We start from the raw sequence: 21,022 nt of genomic DNA on the forward strand, positions 1-21,022 counted from the left end.
AGTTGATTAGGGAGCCTATGGAGAGTCTCATGAAAATCATATCCTCTTAATACTCTTGAATTGGAAACTGTTGGAATGCCTTCATTACTGATTATTCCTTGCACAATGGATGACTGACCAAAGATATTGCTGTTGTTCTTCCCCTTTTATTGCCACTCCCCCTTGCCTCCTTTTTAAAAGCAGTCAAAGCACAGGTGATATTTGGGTCTGTTAAGAAGAGTTCAGTGTGGGGAGACGGGAAGGTCCTTCAGAGCAGTCAGGATGATTACCCAGCCACTTTGACAAACTTGCCAACATCTGTTCCAGTGTCATTTTTGCTGCACACACCTGCCATTAACAACCAGTAAGGACTTTAATTAACTAAGCATACCAAGGAGTGGAAGTGTGATGAAATGGCACCATCGGGAATAGAAAGAGGTAAAATGCTCTCCTCAACTGTGTTGATTAGGGACTGTGTTCAAAATTTATTTTGATCACAACGATTCCCCTGCTGTGTAGGGTTAGTAGCAAAGGCTTACGACTTGAAATACTTTGCTCAGGTGTGCCACACAGCATTACACTTTACATTTCCTGAGCTTCCCTATTTTTCTCTAGCCTTTTGTTCACGCCCTCATTTATTTTGTAAGCTCCACAAAGGGTCATGTTGATCAACTTTGAGCTTCAGGAGAGGTCAGCCAGAACCTCTCAGTGTGGAAGCCCTTGACAGTTGTTTTTAACAAACCTATCTGGAAATTTAATGTAAAGTCAGGATAATCTCCCTAGAAAAATTCATTTGTCCACATAACCACAGAATTTTGAATGATTTCAGGGAGTGCTTTGTAGACTCTCTAAAGGCAGTTTGTGCTAAATTCATGGATCCCAGATTAAATATCTCTTCTTCAGACACACTCTTATTTGTCTCTTGTATATACAGCATTGCATCCATTTCATTCCAGCAGCCTGCTTTATTTCACCCGATTTTTAAGGTTCTTCAGCTAACAGGAACTTTGGGCTTAGAAAATAAACTTGTTCCAATTTGGGTCAGTCCGATAAGTTTCACTTCTACTTAGAAGGAGTGATCAATTAAATCAGTTGCAAGTCATCATTCTGGGTTTCCACTGAAGTGGAAGGAGAGAGGAACTTGTACGAGATTCTAAGGGAAGAGCAGTTAGGAGACTGTCACCCACTTCTTAGCAAGAAAGCAATGTTTTCTGCCAATAAAGATAAAGTTTATTGCAGCTTAGTTTGTATAGCAGGGTCATCGTTGAAAATATTTTTTATTTGGCAATGGTATTTGACAATCATGAATTTTGTGGTCTAAAGTTATACATTCTACTTCTCAGTACGTGTGAGAGAAGGTTTTAAGAAACAGTCCTAACATTCCTGAAGCAAGCGGCATACTCAACTGTGTAACAGTCATTCCCTATGGAAGTGACTTTTTTTTAAATTGGGGGCTGGATGAGGAATTCATGTTGCACGATCCCTTGATATCTGATAAGAGAGACACAAATATGAGAGTTAAGAAATAAAGATTTTTTTTCCCACCACTTCTCTCATTAGGTCATTATTTTCATAAATTCACTTGGATAATCTCTAGTTCCAATTTTCTACTGTAAAATGGGAATACAATATAATTCAAAAATTAGACAATTAAGAGAAAGTTTATGACTGTCACAAAATACAGGCCTTTTGCAATACTGGGCTTTTCCCCATTCCTAATCATATTTACATCAATATGAACAAAGACGCGTTTTTCAGGCAGTGGAGATAAACATGTGATACGCTTGTCAACGTAGGAAAAGACCCATATTACCGTGTTTGAGAACAACTATACATAGATTTACCTTTTTAAACAAAGGCACCCAGTGTCAGATATTTCCAACCAAAGCTAGTGTCTTCAAACTATAGAGAGACCTTTATGTATTTTTTAAATTGTATAAATATTTGTAACAGTGTCATTTTCACCCCACCACTGATTCAGTTCCAAGCAGTGCCGTTCGTTTTCTAATTATCTTAAACTCTGTAATCCAAGTCATCAGGATACTGAAGAAATAAAAAATCAAACTTAGCCATTATTGTTCTTCCTCATGTTATCTTTCCTAACCCCAGAACTAGGGCTGCGTTAAAAGCTCATAGGGAGGACTCTCAGGTCTTCATCCCAACCAGGCTGAATGATCAATGCCCATGTCACATAATATTCTGATAATGGATGGTTCTGCTGGTTCTGTTCCAGGTTCACTGGGGCCTCAGGCCTTGGAGTCTCCAGCCTTGGAGTCCAGGGGTCTACAAGTGGGCCCCAGAGCTGTATCATGTCACCAGTTCCCCTAGTCCTATTATTTCCCTTCACTCTTCTGGGATTTTTTCTTTCCCTGATGTCAAACGTTACTATCTATCTCTTCAAATACTTCTCTTTATTTCTGTCTCTCCACACTTGGTGACACCCTGCCCCAAACATTTTTCCTCTCCTTTATAAACACAATGCTGATGTGTCTTTCTTGGAAGCAGAAGAGTTTTCCCTTACTAACCCTCATACATATTTTCATTTACTTGTTGACAGTTTTATATAGTTGTTTGTTTCTTCTTGTGATGAAAGAAACCGGATGTTCTAGCATTCTTGTAGGTTTCCCCCCATCCAAAAATATGCTTTTTATTTCAGTGTGATCATTTTGAAAACATTATGTGGCAGGCATCAATATAAAGCAAGATTCTCAATGTTAAATCTTAGGGGTAATCAGCAGGCGTTTTGAAACCTTGGCATTCTAATTCAGTATCTAGTCCGGGGTGACTCTTCATCTCTGAGAAGCACTGTATTCTTCAATTAGCTTTCTTTCAACTGCTTTAACCACTGTGCCTCATTAACCATTTTTGGTTTAATGCGAATCCTTCAGTCACGTCTTATTCTCTCTGATGCTCCTTCAGTTCCCTCAGGCAGAAGTATTTTGTTTTAGATTCTCCAGGTAAAAATTTAATGTTTTGGTGCCAGCTTTTCTTAGCCTCTCCCAGGGAGGGGTGGCCTGAAAGCTAGATTTCTAGACATTCTAAGGTATCATATCAACTCCATTTCCCTCTGTCTCTGCTCATCATATTTTATTTTTAACTGTTGTCAGAGAGAAGGAAGATCAAGAGAAATTATCCAGAGAGTGTGAACTATGAGTCTGGAATAAAAGAAAGTTGACCCTGGTGAAATAGCTCTTTCTAAGTCCTATTTTGAGATTTGCAGTATGTTTCATTTCTGTTCTGCGATCTCTGTCCATATGATAGTAATTACTGCTTTAATTATGAAAGAAAAAGACCCAAAAGGAATAAGGATTAAGAAAAAAGAAAAAGACTTCCTTTGATGAAAGAAAGAAGGTTGATTTGGAAAAATCAACCTGTAGACAGAAAACAAACTCTGTCACATATGAACTGGAGACTGTGTCTCCTTGGAAGTCATAGAAGGGTCATTGAAGAATCCTTTACACAGCCCCTCCCACCTTTCATCAGATTTAAAGTGAGTAACTGTCATAAGCCTTGGGTAGAAAAGCATACTGACACCCTGTCAAAGTTTTTGGTAAAAAGTGAAATGCCAGCCCCAGGACATTCTATTAATACAGTTACAAACAGGATCAAAGACAGTTTCTTTAATCATCACTGTATATATATATACATACATATATATTTATATATATACATATATATATACACACATATATACACATATATATGCATGTATATATATGATTCTAACATCATTGATTGTTGTGCAAAGTCTGTGGTTCACAGAACATTCTGGTGGGACAACTGTAGAAGATAAGGGAAGCTTTCAGTGACATGACAAGGGCGGAGCTTTCAAAACCAGAGGAGTGATACATGGTAGAAGTGCATCAGCAGAGTGGAAGGTGGGGGGACTGATGGCAAAGATGGACAGCAAACAGCAGGGCATGTGTGTGCCTGCCTCTCTCATTCTCTCATTTCTCTATGTTCAACCCCCAGCACTGAAATATCCCCCAAAGTATGTTCGAAAATATGTGGTCTTTGGGGTTAAATCCTGATTGATACCATGCTAGGTATGAAATTTGGGGCAGCCCACTTAAAGTTGTCTTTTTTGTTTGTTTGTTTGTTTCCCATAGAGAATTTTTGTAAGAGTTTATTTGAGCCCAAGCTGATAATTGCTGGGAAGCAAGATCTCGAATGCTAACCCACTTAAAGTTTTGAGACTCAGTTTCCCTCATCTGTAACACAAGGATTATAAAATGAGATAAAATGAGAATGTACCTTTTGGAGCTGTTGGGAGGATAATAAGAATGTATGTAACGTCCTTGGAACCTAACTAGCACTCAATAAATGGTAGATATTAGTACTGAAATTTCCTTTATAAAAATTTCAGCCTGGCTTTTCACATGAGTGAATTACCAACTTCGTTAGACAATATCTTCTTCATCTTTAATTTTCAGCACAAAATAGCTCTGTGACTTTGAGAAATGCCCTTAACCTTTATATGATTCAATTTCTTCACATGTGAAATAACAGGGATAATATCTTGACTAATGCTGGCACTCTGCAAGGACATGGTACTAATAGCATGCGTCTATTTTGTTCTTGATCACAGTTAGAGCAAAGTATAAGCCTATGGTATAAGCATAGGCATCAATATGTTTCATAATATATTGTAGCACAGTTGTCAGAAGCATGGGCTGTAGGGCCAGACACCTTGCATCACTACTCATGGTTTCCTCTACTTAGCACAGCTGAGTGATCTTACTCAAGTCACTTAGATGCTGTATGCCTCGTTTCTTCATTTTCTGGACTTTCTTTGCACAATTTAATTTTCCAGTGATCTTATAGAGAAAATCTTCTGTGTTCAAAGTTCTATTGCCTCATTTATCTTAGTGTTGCTCTACTTAGCAAATGTAATAGTTCTAATGAAAATATTAAATTCTTTTTACCACAAGCTGGCTAAATACCAATATTTTATTCTCTCATCCTAATCATTCGAAAATGTTTCTAGAGCACCATTTCTCTTTTAGTTAGAAAGCTGTAAAATGATAACAAATGTTCACTATAAATGTGACGTATTATCACAAAAAGTTAAATGTTATTAGAATAATTTAACAAGAGAAAAGTATGTGACGGTAATACATCCATTAATCACCCCTCCTTAGAATTTACTTGGTGGATTTACTTTTCATGAGTGAAACTGAAGGTTCATGATGTATAGTGAACGGGAAAAAAAAATACTGTTCAGTCAATATTTTGAATTTAGTAATCAATAGGAATTTGAACTACATGGCCACTGGCATCTTTTCTAATGCTGCGATCCTATGATTTTTACGTGCTCCTTGGTTTTATTGGCTACTGAAAATATCGGTGTTTGGAATAATCTCTACTGATATAGCTAGTGTGGGTCAAAAAGTCTTTGTCACAAAATACTGAATTATAAATGCTATAAAATACTTTTAATAATTTTAAAGTTATGCCATTTTGAGCAGATACTCCCTTATTGTTCCCTATCCTGTGTGTGAATTCACCCTAGAACTTGAGATCCAGCAGCTGGTGAATATGGATAGAGACAGAATCCTAGTCAAAGGCAATGAGATACTCAGACTCAGCCCAGAGAGACTTGGTATGCAAGGAGGGCACCCTATTACCTACCATCTTTACCGCCTCTTATGCTATTTGATCTTTATGACAACATTTCTTGACTGGTTCCACTATAAAATTTTATTTTTCTGTTGCCATCACTTGAATGTTTATCATTTTATCCTACTGATAATATAGTAAAAAATAAAAAATTTTAGTTTTGAAGATGCAACCCCAGATAAGAGCAATTATTTACAGATTGGAGAAAGTCTTCTCATGTTTTATTATCATATAGATATGTTCAAAATTATCAGGAAGATCTAGAAAAAATCAATACATGTATTATATGCAAAATTTATTTCAGCATCTTTTTCAAGTGTGCTCATGTCACTCTTCAGTGCAAAATATGTATATGTATAGAGAAATAAAAGCTGGTGACATAATTAATATTTTCTTTTATATTAAATGTATTTTTAATAATAAATATTAGAGCGCCAAGTAAGTGATAGTATCTCACCTTTTCAAAAAATCGTTTTTATATCTTCTTCATACTAAGATTACTAGATAATAATAGCTAATTAAAATAAACCTGGCTGTTTCTATCAAATGTAGATTCATGGGGAGAGTGGTTGATAACTATGAAAGAAATATCTTGAACTTCAGATTATTTTTTATTACATCCTCTAAGCTAAATAAAAACAAAGAAACTTTCAGACTTCATTCAAAATCTAGATAAATCTAACACAAAATATGAATATGTAAAGTGGACTCTTTTGCTTCCAACAAAAAAAATATCTTTAAGGAAAAATATCCTTTGCTTTAAGGAAGCTACTTTCAGGCTTCACAAACAAACAACAACAAAAAAGCAACAAACACACACAAAAAAGATTTTCCAAGTTGTCAATAAAGAGAGTCTCACATAGGGATGCAGTGTTTCCATTCTCTTTCCCTGAGTGATTTGAGTGTTTTCTTCCCTTTAGGAGATATGTTCCATTAGCTGCTTGCAGTCATCCCATGATGAGATCATAAAGACTCACGTTTTTATAATTTTCAATACAGCCTTCTCTATTATAGCTAATAAAACACCCGATACAAGACTGGGTTCTTCCAGCAATCGCTCTCCTGGGTATCTACCCAAAAAATCTGAAAGCATTCCTCTATAGAGACACGTGTACTCCAATGTTCATTGCAGGTTTGTTTACGGTGGCCAAGACATGGAAACAACCAAAATGTCCTTCAATAGATGAATGGATAAAGAAGTTGTGGTATATATACACAATGGAATACCATTCCGCGTTAAGGAAAGATGATATAGGAGCATTTGTGACAACATGGATGGATCTTGAGAGTATAATGCTAAGTGAAATAAGTCAGACAGACAAAGCAGAGAACCCTATGATTTCACTGATATGTGGTATATAAACCAAAAAGAACAAGACAAACAAATGAGAAAGAAAAACTCATAGACACAGACAATAATTTAGTGGTTACCAGAGGGTAAGGAGGTGGGGGGTGGGTGATGAGGGTAAGGGGGATCAAATATATGGTGATGGAAGGAGAACTGACTCTGGGTGGTGAACACACAATGGGATTTATAGACGATGTAATACAGAATTGTACACCTGAAATCTATGTAAATTTACTAACAATTGTCACCCCAATACATTTAATTAAAAAAAAAAAAGACTGGGTTCTTACAAAGGACCTATGGAAAACAAAGGAAAACAACAAGCATTAAATCAGCATGCCATGAAATACCAACTGTTCTCCAGGGCCACCTGCCTCAATTGCTCCATGGTTCCTTCTCTGCTTCAATATACCTGGTGCCATCTTGGGATCTATCACTTTGGAGACTTTCTAGACATCCATATTCCTAAAAGCTTAATCCAAGCTCAATAGCTAGGAAATAGTTCCTTCCTCAACTCTTTGAGAGCCTCCTTCTGGGTTTATTTTCTTTTTAAAAGAACTGTCTCAGTCCAGGATGATAAAAATCAGAAATAGTCATGCTCTTGATTGGAAAGACCCCAAGAATGAAGACAACAGAATAGTAACCACCTGAGTTCACCTAAATGGCCCAACATTTACATAGGAGGTAATCATAGGAGCAATAGGGAAATGGTTCATTTAAATTTTTCCATAAACTGACTTGGTTTGGCTAACTGGAACAACTGATCTATAATAATAGGGCAAAACAGCCTAACTACCTGAGTAGGAATCATGAGATAAAACTTTGTTGTAAAGTAGAAATAACAACCAAATGGAGAAAATCTCATTGTGTTTTCTAGGCTTGACTCAAATGTTCATATCTATGTGACTTTGGACAAGGGAGATTTTACCTGAGGGTGTTAGTGTCCTCAATTGCAAAGTTCCTAAAGTTCTTTTTATTCTTGCAAATAAAAGTTGCGTAAACAGTTAAGCAAGTCTTGCTTGATAGGCATCTGTCTTGTCCTTAAATGAAAAATAAATGTTGGATTCAAATGAGGAAAGGACATCATAAAATGTAGGTATGGAAAACTTATTGAATTGTTTAGGTGAAAAGTGGCAATTTCCCCACATAATTCATTTTATTAGGATGAATAGTTTTACATCTGATCAATTTATTAAAACCAGGTAGAAACAGTACAGTGAAGATAATTCTTTACGTGTAAAGACTTTTACTGAGGTATTTAATACAAAATCGTGGCCCTGTGCTCATATCCTGGAGTCTGGGTTGGGATATGTCCCAGATGGCTAATTGTTTTGTTTTGATGAAATTCTTCGGTAGTGTGATCTATAGCTAATATTCCCAAGTCCCTATCCCTTGTTGGGTTAGATCTAAGAAAATGTTGCTTTATTGACTGACTACATCCTGGATGGTATTGATTTGATGACATAGTGATACTGAATCTCCTAAGCTTCATTTTTCTTACCTGTAATTAAAATAATTACTCTCACCAAGTCAGTGCTCCATAATTAGTTTATTTTTCCTCAGAGAGGTGATGAAGAAACTGCTGATGTCACATGGGCTCTTTTCATTCTGTTGTCCATTTTAGCTTAATTTGGGACCATGTAAATCAGGAAAGAAACAATCAAGACCATAGCAGGGGGTGATTGGTTTTATCATCAAAAGGACCTCAACTGGGTGCCAGCAAATGCCTTTAAATGCATCCCTCTGTTTCTAATATTACATTCAGAATTGTTGTACGAAAGTACAAACTAGTTTTAGGTAATAAATCTTTTCATTAGAGAGAAATAGGGCTCCATTACTCTAGGGCCTCTTCCTCCTCAGTAAAGTCTTTCTTCTGTATGTTTTCTTCTCTGCAGCCAGGGAACAACATTTATTGATCCCCTGTAGTAGGTAGAGATGTTTATTACCTCCACTATTGCCTGGACCCACTTGCTCATTCCTAGTCTTCTCCTCTCTTTCAGGATGTCACAATAGTCTTCTTCACAATAGATTACCTGCCATTATACAGTTTCTTGTTTGTAGTTATTTTAATGGGAAATGTCATGGGACTTGTGGAGGGAAGTAGTTATCAGAGGATATATTTTGAGAACCACGATTTAGCCAGTTTGTAAGGTTGTGCAGCTGCAAAGTTGTATGAAAATGCTTATAAATTCAGTGTTTTCTGCATCCATTCCTTTATGTTTTGCTTTATGAATAAATATTGGTGTTAGATGGTGATAATTTGTATTTATATTGTATTATTATTATTTTATTATTATTACTATTATTTATACTTGACTGAGTAAAAGCCATGGAGTTCATTTTTAAATCAGTGACAATGTAACACCAAATTCATAAAATTTAGTGCATATTGTCATACAATGACAACTCCTTAGATTCTCAGTTTATATGTCATTCGACATCCAATTTCTGATTGAAATCTCCTTTGACAGGTAAGGAAATTGACCTAGGGAGGGGAAGTGATTTCCCAGGGTTGCTTAGTTGGTAAGTGGCAGAGTTCACTGGACTCCCATTTCAGTTCTCTTTCCACCAAATGTGGACACCTCGCCATTTGTAGCTGATTCTTGGTGGTATTTAGATTTTCCTTATTTTTCTAATACCCCTTGTAAAAAATTGCAGTAGTAGAGAAAAGAAAAGTGAATAAGAAATATATATTAGTGCGAAATTATGCTAGTGTTAAGAAAGTTCTTCTGCATGTGCAAACTTTTTTGTCCTTACACTATGTTTTATTGTAGACTTATAGAATGAAAATCTTGCCTTGTGTTTGAATATAATTTCTCAAAAGTGCTCTGTTGACATTGTTCAGATGACATGAAGTAAGTTCAGTTTATGAAAGCAAGCTTACATATGACTACAAATTCATTTTCACTGTTATAATGTATTCTGTTTTCTAGTTTACATAGTGTGGAAATTACATGAACAAATTGAAAGAGGATCAAAATACCAATTTTAAAGGCACCATTAAAACTATAAAATGTAAAATGTGAATAATTTTAAACATGACTGTTATAAAAAATAAGTGATTTATGAATTGTACCATGGAAACGATAATTGTTTTCTTCTATAATTAATTTTAATGATTTTTAAAAATACCATAAAATGTACTTTGAAACCTTCAAAAGATCCACATGTGGAATTTATCCCATAAAATTATAATGGCTTTTTTTGGTTACATACATGTGTTGGTAAAGACTATATAAGTAGTCATTTAGAATTTACCATCATGTATAAATGAAACTTACAAGATCATCATCAACTGTATTTAATGTTTTATTGGGATAAGACATGTATTTTTCAGCCTTGTTCTAGTGATAATACTAAGCATAGTTACAAAATTTGCACAATTTGTACCAACAGAACACAGAAAATTGACGTATGGATTACAGTATCCAACACAACCTATAACAAATAATTATAAATGTACTTATTCACTCATCCTTCCTCCCATAAAGAGATGCTTTAAAACTAATGTATGCCAACTTTTTTGCCACCTAAAAACAAAGTTCCGAATTAAAATAGACTTTTTGACCTAGTGAATTTTCCCCCTAGAAATTTGTTCTAAGTGAAGACTTTGAAAAAAGAAATCTACAGAAAAACAAAAATATTCTTTGTAGTATAAGAGTATAATTTTATCAGAAAAATGGGAGACAATCAAAGTTTGTGCCCAACAATAGATGAATGGATAGATATTCTATAGCATATTCAAAAGAATATTATGCAGGCATTATAATAAATAATGAATATAATAATGATTGTATTCATATATTTTATAGTTTACAAAGTGTTTTTTACAATATCTCATTTGATGATACAAGAGAAGCTACTTATAAAATATTCAAAGTGAAATGGTAAATAAAAATATACAAACTACAGCTATAATCAGATAAAACTACACTGGATAAAGATTGGGATATATATCTATACGTATGTATGTAGATCGATAGACAGAAGATACACGGACACTGTGTAGGTGAGAGGGATATAAATATCATTTTCTTTTTGGTATTTAAATTATTTATTTAAGATATTATTGATATTTAAACCGAAATGTGTCCTAATAATGTTACTAAATTTTAAACAGGGGATGAAGTGCAATTATTCCCTTTGAATAGATTAAACTAAAAAACATTTTCTTTTTTCATGATAGAATGGAATCCGTAAAACAGATCTTTTATTATTATTTCTATATAAATGCATAAATTATGAGTTTTTCAATTGTTTTTTAATCAACCAAAATGAAATTTAGTAAGTGATATTAGCTCATTCCATAAAAAATAAAATTTAACTGCATTCAAACTTTATTTAGCACCCAAAAATGATTGGAATTCTAACAATAGCCCAACTAAAGAGTAGAAATAATACAAGCACATACATTTGTTAAGTTACAGTCCAAATGAAGATATAACATAAGTAGAAGTACTAATTATTGTTTTCCGTAAGAGTGTTTATTAGAGATTGTTGTTTTGAAAATATCACACTTACATATTTTCGACCCTTTAGATCAATAATATCTAAAGAGAATTGTGAGCTCTCAACTACATTTGCGTTGATTTTCTGTTTAAAGAGCAAATCCCGTTTCTTTGAAATATAGCCCTGCTCAGCTAATGAACTTTTTTCTCCATAGGAGTGTGTTAGAAAAAGTTATTTCAATTTAAAAAGAAGATTGCATGGCTGTGACTTAATTATAGAAGAGCAAAATGCTCAATTTATAGATTTGGTCTTGCTATTTTTCCAGTTCCTCAAATGTTATTTCAGCAAAGAAAGAAATGAAACATTAGCAGGTAGATGAATTTTAAGCTGAGTCCAAATATTCTTAACTGGCCTCAAGATTTTTGTGATCGACACTTTTGTTCCCAAGAAGTTTATCCACCAAGGACCCAAGCCTGCCATTTAATTCACAGGGGGGCGTTTGTTGATTTTCTTGTAATTCTGAGTTCTCTATCTGGCTGGCTCCTCCTTAGGTCAGAAAGACATGAAACACAAACCAAAGTGCAAGGCCCAGGTAACATCAGTGACGGACTCTCTCTCCCAGACACACTGTTTAACCCCAAAGAAAAAAGAAAAAATTAGTATTGCCATTACAGAAAAGGTCTCTCTGAAATATGTGCTAAAAGCAAGATCATTTTTTAGAAGACAATAGCTTTCCTTGGTCCTGTAGATACTGTTAGTTCACTTTTCCTCTTTCAGAAATAAGTAGTGAACCCAAATCTATGATTATATATTCATAAATATATATTATGCTGTTTATACTTGCACCATATCCATTCTCTCTATATTTGAGTACACACACACACACACACACACCTCTACCTGTCATTTCCCATCTCCCATTTTTCTATTCTAAAAATCAATGAAACCAACTACATTTTTCTTATAATATTGCAGCATCTCAAAATTTCTGTGTGTGCCCATGAATATTTTTAATGCAGATGGTGAGAGTAATGGTAGTAAAAGCTCTAAACACTGCATTTTTCCACTTACAGAGATTATAAGGATGGCAAATTAGCTTTGTCAAGAAATATTTTCAAAAATGATTCCTAAACTTCTTGAACTAGAGTTAAGTACTGTCTTTTTTCCTCCCCTTCCTTTTCCTCTTTTCCCCTCCCCTCCCTTCTGGACCCTCCCCTCCCTTCTCTTCTTTCTACATGGTAGTAATGGTCATTGCAGAATATTTAGAATATGAAAAAAGATTAAGAGGAAAATAAAATTACTATACTCTCACTACCTAGAGATAAAAAGCTGTTAACATGGTAATGCATAGTTTTCAGATTTTTTTATACTATTAAATATTTATTACAAAATTCAGATAACATTGCACGCACTATTTTCTAATGTTTTCCTCAGTAAGTGTACCATAAAATATCTTAAAAATCCTAACATGATGCTCTTAATTTCAATCATTATTGTACCTTGACATATGGATGTGTCTGAATTAAGATACATTAGGGGCATTGATGCTGATGTTTTTGAAGGTTTTACCCTGCAGGATCCAGTTGGTAGAAAACAGAACCCATGTTCCTGTGTGTCCCAGGCTTTTGGAAGGAGCTCTGACTGAAGGCCTCTGGTTGAACAGCCGCTGAGGCTGTAATCACCAGGCTCAGCCTGCCAGGTGGCCAAGAGCTCTTTCTGCAGATTACCTGACTACATGTCCTGTCGTGCTCTGAGGGGTGACAATTGTACTGTAAGATTGCATTTTTACAAACATTTCAAATATCTCCCATGATCTTGAGTGCGCATTTTTAAATAACTTTAAATGCCCCAAAATTCCTTCCCCTGCATTCACAAAGTGATAATATTCAGGTTTCCCCCCACCCTTTATTTATACTCTTAAACCACTTCAATGTATTTAGGAAAGCTTTCAGTAAAACCAGGACAGTGGTTCCTCACATTTTAGAGCAGAAAAACCATTAGCAGATCTTTTTGTATCCAGGAAAAAAACATGTCATCCAGTAGAAAACAAAATTATATTTTAAAATACAGTAAATTATGACTGCTTAGGAGGTGTTCAATTTTATTTTATTTATATATAGATCATATAAATATCTTTAAGCATCCACACAAAATGAAAAGCTAAAAGCTTCCACATTTCAGATGACTAGTTTTCCCTAAATGACCTTCAGTGTTTTAACAGTATTTGCTTCTCATGACTAATATTCTCATGTGGAGCAGATTCTAGGCCTAAAAAAAGGCATCCGATTGAAGGGAGTGGCAGGGAAAAATGTGTTAGAAAAATATTTTTTCTCATCAGATTACAAACTAGAAACAACTCCATCCTACTCATCCATGAAGCCAGTTCACCCTAAATGGAAAGGTTCAAAGGACTGCAGGCTGCACCTCCTTGAACATCTGTGTGACGGTAAACACTGCCATTAGGAGTCATCAAGAATGTATCATCAGTGGGCTAGGTAAAAGAACCAAACAAAAAACCAAAACACCTTATTTACTTTCTTCACCTCTCAGTAACGTTAAGCCATGCTTCCACAGGCTTTCTTCTTCATACATTTCAACTTTGATTCAAGTTGCTTTTCTTTCCTTTTTTTATTATTAGTTTCAGGTGTACAAAACAATGTAATAGTTAGACATTTCACCCCTCACAAAGTGATAAGCCCCCTCCCCCAATCTGTTGCCCCTCTGACATCGTATATATCTATTACAATTCCATTGACTCTATTCCTTATGCTGTACTCCCTATCCCATGACTATATGTATGTTAAATTATAGTTGATGTACGATATTATTCATCTTCAGCTTCAGGTATACAGTGCAGTGGTCAAGCATCTACACCATCCATGGAGTGGTCTCCCTAATAAGACATGTGCCCATCTGATACCCTACCAAATCTTTACAACATTATTGATTATATTCTCCAAACTGTCTTTCATATTCCCTTGGCAATATTGTAGTTACCAATTTATGCTGTCTAATCCCTTCCCCTCTCCTTCATCCCCACTCCCCTCCCATATAGCAACCATCAGTTTTTCCTCTGTATCTCTGAGACTATTTCTGTTTACTTTGCTCATTTATTCAGTTCTTTAGATTCCATTCAGTTCTTTAGATCTCCATATAAGTGAGATCATATGGTATTTGTCTTTCTTTGACCAATTTATTTCACTTAGCATAATGTTCTCTAGCTTCATCCATATCGTTGCAAATGGTAAGATTTCATCCTTCTTTATAGCAGAGTAATACTCCATTGTATAATGTGGAATTATGTTCTGTGAAACACTAGTTGTAGTCTTTGAAAACAAAATACCTTAATGGGGCAGTATAACAATTTGAAGAAAGTGCCAAAAACTGTTTTCATTTCTATTATTTCTCACCTGTGAGATAATTGAAAGCTTACTATAATTGTTCCTAATTTTTAAAAAACATATAATTCTAACTATGGTTATTAACTCTTTGGTTAATTATGATGCCACTAGAACAAGTGGGTTACAATAAGGGTCAAAATGCATATTCTAAGCAAAAGTAACAGTGAATTGAACACCAAACAGCTGAAGGACCCTCGCCTTCTCTTATGAGGATTTATTCGTTATTTAGGATGCTGTTAGTGTTTTGTTTTTTTGTATTCACAATTTAACTTGAAAAATTGAAATGAAAGTATCTTCATTTATTCTTTCTCCCCACTATTTATTTTGACTTATTACTAACCTAGTGGTCCAGTTATATTTCTCTCTTTAATAAAAATATCTGAAACAAATTGAATCTATCAGCAGGCCTTCCAATTTGATAGTTTTCTCTAAGGATAGATTTGGGGAGGGTGAGAAGGCTGGTTTTATGAAGGGATTTCGGATGGTGCACTTTACAGATGGGAATGTGAAAAGCAGAGGCAAGGTATAATCAAACAATGGCATTCTCAGAAGAGATTGCAAAAATAAGGGAAAAGAGGATTTAAGGCAGAAATAGAGGATTTGCTATGAATTGGGCTGCTGGCTTGCAGATACAATTTCAAGGTTTCTCTTACAGCTGGGAATGCCACTTAAAAGGGGAGAGTAGAAACATATACCACATTACCACATAGGACTACAGTTCAGACTCTGCCTCTACTTTTCCAGTAAAGTTGGTAGAAAGAACCCAGCAGTTTATCAACATGACTACTCTACTATACTCCAAACTACAGTTTGTAAAAAATGTCTTTATTGCTACATTCAAGAGTAAGAGATTGCCTTGCTTCTTTGAGGGCATTCCTAAGGATCTAGTAATTTAAACAAGTTAAAATAATGCATTGGGTGTATGTTGATAAACAGAGTGGTATTTGGCTATAGAGAAAGACCTCTGCACGTCTTCAATTTGAAGACAGGCAGGACAAAATTTTTAAAAAGAATTATTGGCATGTATTAACAAAATTGTGCTTTTTTGGTTTTGTTTTTTCTGTATCCTACAATGACTTCATTGTTTAAAAAAAATCAAAATACGTTTTTCTGAAAATGTCTGCACTCTTTATATAAGTTCGTGTGCCTACTCAATACCTTTATGGAGTTTTCTTGGTAATTGTGCTTTTTCCTACCCCCACTATTTAAACTTTCTTTCATTTTCTTTCTGAGAAAGTTATAACTTAACTAATTTACTCCAAATATGGGACTGTAGGCCATGCTGACCTTGACTGTAATTTGAGCTCCACTGCTCAGTGGTAACAGTGTGCAGGCTGATTATTCTCATCTATGACATAGAAATAATACCAGCTACCTCGCAGGGTTACTGCATTAACTGAGATAATATTCATGAAACTCCCAGCCCTGAGTGTCTCATGAGACAGGTACTCACATTGTTCATCCCTTTCCTGTTCCCCACTGGTCTCCCTTATCTTGGTTCCCAACCCCCTCCCCCAACAACCTAATCTCTAAATAATGCATACATAATTGTAGGAACATTAACATGAATGCCCAGAAGCATTCGCTACTGAATTAACTCAGCAGCGAACTCAGCATTCCATCCCCAAACTTTCCCCTTCATTAATCCCCTTGGGGAGCCCCCTCAAACACAGGAGTACAGCAGGACACCAAACTGTGACACCAGCCAAGCACAGGAGCATTCTCTGTCAGGATTTCAGCTGGTCTCATTCTGCCTCAGAGACTGAGGAGCTCAGAGTTCCTGTCGCTCACTGTTAACTAACTCTGGCCATGTGCTCTGTGCCATCAAGACCAGCCACGAGGAGGACAGCAGTTCAATAAAATCCTGAATTCTATTTATAGCCCACTTGAAACAAACACTTTCTTGGGAAGCCCAAGGAGTCCTCCTTGAAAACACAGAAAGTAATTCACTAGTCCCAGTACTAACTGGGACAATCGAAGGCAGGAAAATGCAATAAGTACATTTTTTTCTGGCATGCTACAATTTACTAAGCATTTTCTTCTATACATTGTCCCATTTCACCCTCACACCAACCCAGGAGGCAGACAAAGCAGACCCTAGTAACAAATCCTAATTTTATAGGTTACAAAACTGATGCCTAGGAGGTTCGATAAATTGCTCAAGTCACAGAGCTGGGAAACATTGGTGGTTGGCTGGGGAAGGAGGGAAGAGGAAAGTTTCTTAAGAGTGAGAATAATTTCCTGTTAAAGCTATTGATCTAAACTTCAGTAAATAATTATATACCTATAAGAAAATATACAGCTAAGAGAAATAATGTTTTGTAATGTACTTACAAGCTTAAAAATTGTTACTTTCCCACTTCTCATAGGAAAACCAAAATATGGAAAATAAGACCCTAGAGAGACACTACAGGGAAAAATTTATAGACATGTTCATATCTGTCTATAAGATATACATGCAGAATGATTATATTTTAGGCAAGAAATGCCTTCTTGAAATCTCTCCACAGAAAAATGTGAAAAAGTCAAGACTAATCTTGAAAAAGATGGTAGGAATTTTTATTAGAAATTTTAATTGATTCTGCCAGTCATCTGAAATAAGTACACTTTTACTGTCTTTTTAATAAGGGGGGGGAGTGATGCATAGTTCTACTATGTGTAAAAAAGCAAGCTTCATTGATATGAAATAGTTTATGGACCAGAAATGATTTTGCTCGTAAAAGAATTATTTTATTTTGATTTTGGCAAATATTTGAATTTTCTAAAACATTTCTTTAAGCTTTGTTACCTGGAAAGGGGTAGGCAAAATTTTTCTGGCTTAAGAAGGATACCTGGGCAATTAAAATAGCTACTGTGTGTGTGAGTATGTGTGTGTGTGTGTGTGTGTGTGTGTGTGTGTGTGTGTGTGTGTGTGTGTGAGAGAGAGAGAGAGAGACAGAGAGACAGAGAGAGAGACAGAGAGAGACAGAGAGACAGAGAGAGAGAGAGAGAGAGAGAGAGAGAGAGAGAGAGAGAGAGAGAGAGAGAACGTTAGCGCCAGTGCTTAAAGAGTGCGCCTGGGGTTGCTGGTTGGCTCAGTGCCATTTAGGGATTCTCAGATTTACTGCTTCTCTGACTATTGTCACAGCTCTGATTTATGGAGTTTAGAATGTCTTGAAAAGCAAGGTGTCTGGAGTTTAGGGTCTTTCCTTGATGGTTCCTTCTCTTCCCTGTATACCCCTTTTTTGCCCATTTCACCTTGTGGTGACCTTGCAGGACTCAGCGTTTTTTACCTGAGCTTAGTTGCTGGGGAGCCCACTAGTGCTGGAGAGAGAACAGTGGTTTCCATTCCTGGGTGATGGAGTCATGGGAGTAACTGCAGCGAACCCACAGATAGAGAGGGTAGGACCCGAGCTGGCTTGGCTAGAATGTGCTTTAAGCAGCGTAGGACGGAGCAGCTGCTCTCTCTCCCAGCCTGCAAGTGCAGCCTGCATTTGTCACTGACCACTGAAGTGTGTGTTTGTGCAAGGTGAGAGCTGGGTGTTTTTCATTAATTTGGAGACAAATTGCCAGGTATTGCTATTGATTGTATGTGATGATTTGGGGATATTTATATCACCACATATTCAGGACCTGGACTGTGTGCGGTTTTATTTATGCCCTTGTTTTCTGTCATGATCTCTTCAGCTCTCCATGGTGTCAAATTGTGGCAACTAATTGGATATAGTGCTGTTCTTATGCTGAAATGTGATCAGTTTGGTGCTGTTTTCTTGGATTCTTTCGTTAATTGCTACTGCCAAATGATATAGCTGTTCATATACAAAATCCCAGTGCTGATTTGAAAGCATGTGGAAACTGCTTCAGATACAAATCTGAAATTGCTATTTTTTTGGAGTACTTGCTGCAGTGTATTCTTTGCTTCACCCACATTTTAGTGGTTAAAACTTTGGAGAGAGCAGAGTGCCTAAGGGTCTGATCTCGTGATAAAAGTAACATGGGAATTTCCTGTATTTTTGCTTGCCAAAATGAAAACTTGTGCTTGGCCTTTAAGTGGTGTGTGTGTGTGTGTGTGTGTGTGTGTGTGTGTTAAAAACAAAAAAAGAAACAAAAAACTGAGAACTAAAAGAAACCAATACTATATTTTGATGTACTTATAATTAACTTAATCAGCTTATAAAGCTTTTATTATCAGCTTACTTGAATTTTGGAACTTCACATTTTGTGTACACAAGGGCAGTACAGTGCAGTGTGCACTAGGCATGTGGGGACATGGGTGTGTACTCACAGTCAATACAGCAGGAATTCTGCATGTGCTCTGGGTAAATTACCAGGCCTTAATCTTGCACCAGCTTTGTGTATTAGCTACTCAACCGAACCTATACAAAATATGAAGGGAATACATTGTATTATTGTATCTAAACAAATATATAGGAGATTTGTATTCATGAAACACATGCCTAGAAAAGGGAAACGTGTGGGAATTTGGTATTGTATGAATAGGGTAATAAAAAGTTAGAAAAGCTACCAAATTTTTAAGTGAAGGAAAAAGATAGTACGTTCAAATGAGGAATGATTACGATGGAATATCAAAAAGTACGTAAACTGCTCAAATATTTAAGTCTAATGAAAGAACAATAGCATATTTAAGGAAATTCAGAGTCAGCAGAAATGAAGCCAAGAGCAAAAATTCTGAATGAAACACGTTGTCAACCGGTGGAATGTATTTATCTGTCTAAATTAAGTTGAATTCTGTTGCTGAGATTGACAAAACTAGAATTTTTAAAAATGTAAATTTTAAAATTTTGTGTAAAATTGGTCTCCATTTGGGTAGACTTTGAAAACTAATAGAGTAAAATAAATTATATTAAAATGCAGTGAACACTGAAATTGTTCAAAACACTTAACAAACTAACATACAGCATCAAAATCATTCGTCCTACTTTTGAATTATGTCAGTGTAGAAAGAAGAGTCTATAGTTTAGTGGTTACTAGAGGGTAAAGGGGGTGGGGGGAGGGAGATGAGGGTAAGGGGGATCAAATATATATATGGTGATGGAAGGAGAACTGACTCTGGGTGGTGAACACACAGTGGGATTGATAGATGATGTAATACAGAATTGTACACCTGAAATCTATGTAATTTTACTAACAATTGTCACCCCAATAAATTTTTAAAAAAAGAAAAATAAAAGAAAGAAGAGTCTAATATTCTTAACTAGAATGTCACATGTTTCTACATACACATGGACTGCTAAGTTCCTTGCACACTCTTCACAGTTTCTTGCTTTCATACTCTGTTAGAACACTGTGGATGTGAGCAGAAAATACCTGACTCTAACATTGTCATGCGTTCTTTGGGAGTGAAGAATAGCAATAGTTTCATTTGACAGGTAGGGAACTGGAGGTGTACAAAAAATTGATAATTGGCCTTTCTATATTGGAACCTACACTAGCTTGGCGTTTCTGCTTCCATGATCTAAAATTTGGCTACTTCTTTAAAATGGTTTAACATGACTTTACCACCATGACTGAAAATATGTGATGGAGAGCCTCTTGACACTGTTTTATAAACACAAGAGGATCTGCATCTCTATGATGATTGCAGCCCAATGTGTTCAAATGTGGTGTCCATCTGTCCCCATGATCACCTTCCATACAAAAAGACTAGAAACTTACTCATCTATTTGATGAACCACAGTCAGAGTAAACAGCCAAGAAAAGCCTTGAATAGTGTCTGAATTTATTCTTTAGATAACTGGCTTACTGTGACATGCAAAGAGGTTTAAAAAGGTTTAGAGATTATACGTACTGACCTTAAAGCACATGCCAGTCTGTTCAAACACATTTATTTCCATGTGATTAAACTCTCCTAGTTAAAAAAAAAAAAAAAAAAAAGTTCACCTTTATTTATATATTTGGTAAGTATCCCTAATTTTTTAAAAAGCTTAAACTTGTTAACACATTGTGTTTTTGCTCCCTCTCTTTCTTCTTTCAGCTTTATGCTTTAGAGTTTAAATAATACTAAGTCCTTAATTTACTAAACCTTCTTCCTTTAGACTTACACTCAATCTGTTCACCCTGGCAAGAAAGCAATTATGGTTTATCTCCTGGGACTGGGTAGGGAGAAACCCACCCCCTTGAGATCAAGAGATCACTGTCCCCTCTATGAGCAGGAAATTAGGGTTATTAGTGGGAAAGAAGGGGATAAATGACTGCCAGGCAGGGAATGACCTTGTGTGTCATGCCT

At 35.8% G+C, this 21,022-nt stretch overlaps 1 protein-coding gene across 9 annotated transcripts in view; it reads left to right on the forward strand.

Moving 5' to 3' along the window:
• ARHGAP24 (Rho GTPase activating protein 24) overlaps positions 1–21,022 on the forward strand; it is a 702,316-nt gene that overhangs the window by 538,013 nt on the left and 143,281 nt on the right. Inside the window, exon 1 of one of the 9 annotated variants that reach the window (XM_081038624.1) lies at positions 17,868–18,304. The exons of the other annotated variants lie outside the window; for them this stretch is intronic. The gene's annotated coding sequence lies outside the window, so the exon portion shown is untranslated. Of the gene's footprint in view, positions 1–17,867; positions 18,305–21,022 lie in introns of those variants that run through there. 9 annotated transcript variants of the gene reach the window in all.

Source organism: Rhinolophus hipposideros (genome assembly GCF_964194185.1).
Source record: "Rhinolophus hipposideros genome assembly, chromosome: 1".
Classification (NCBI taxonomy): domain Eukaryota; kingdom Metazoa; phylum Chordata; class Mammalia; order Chiroptera; family Rhinolophidae; genus Rhinolophus; species Rhinolophus hipposideros.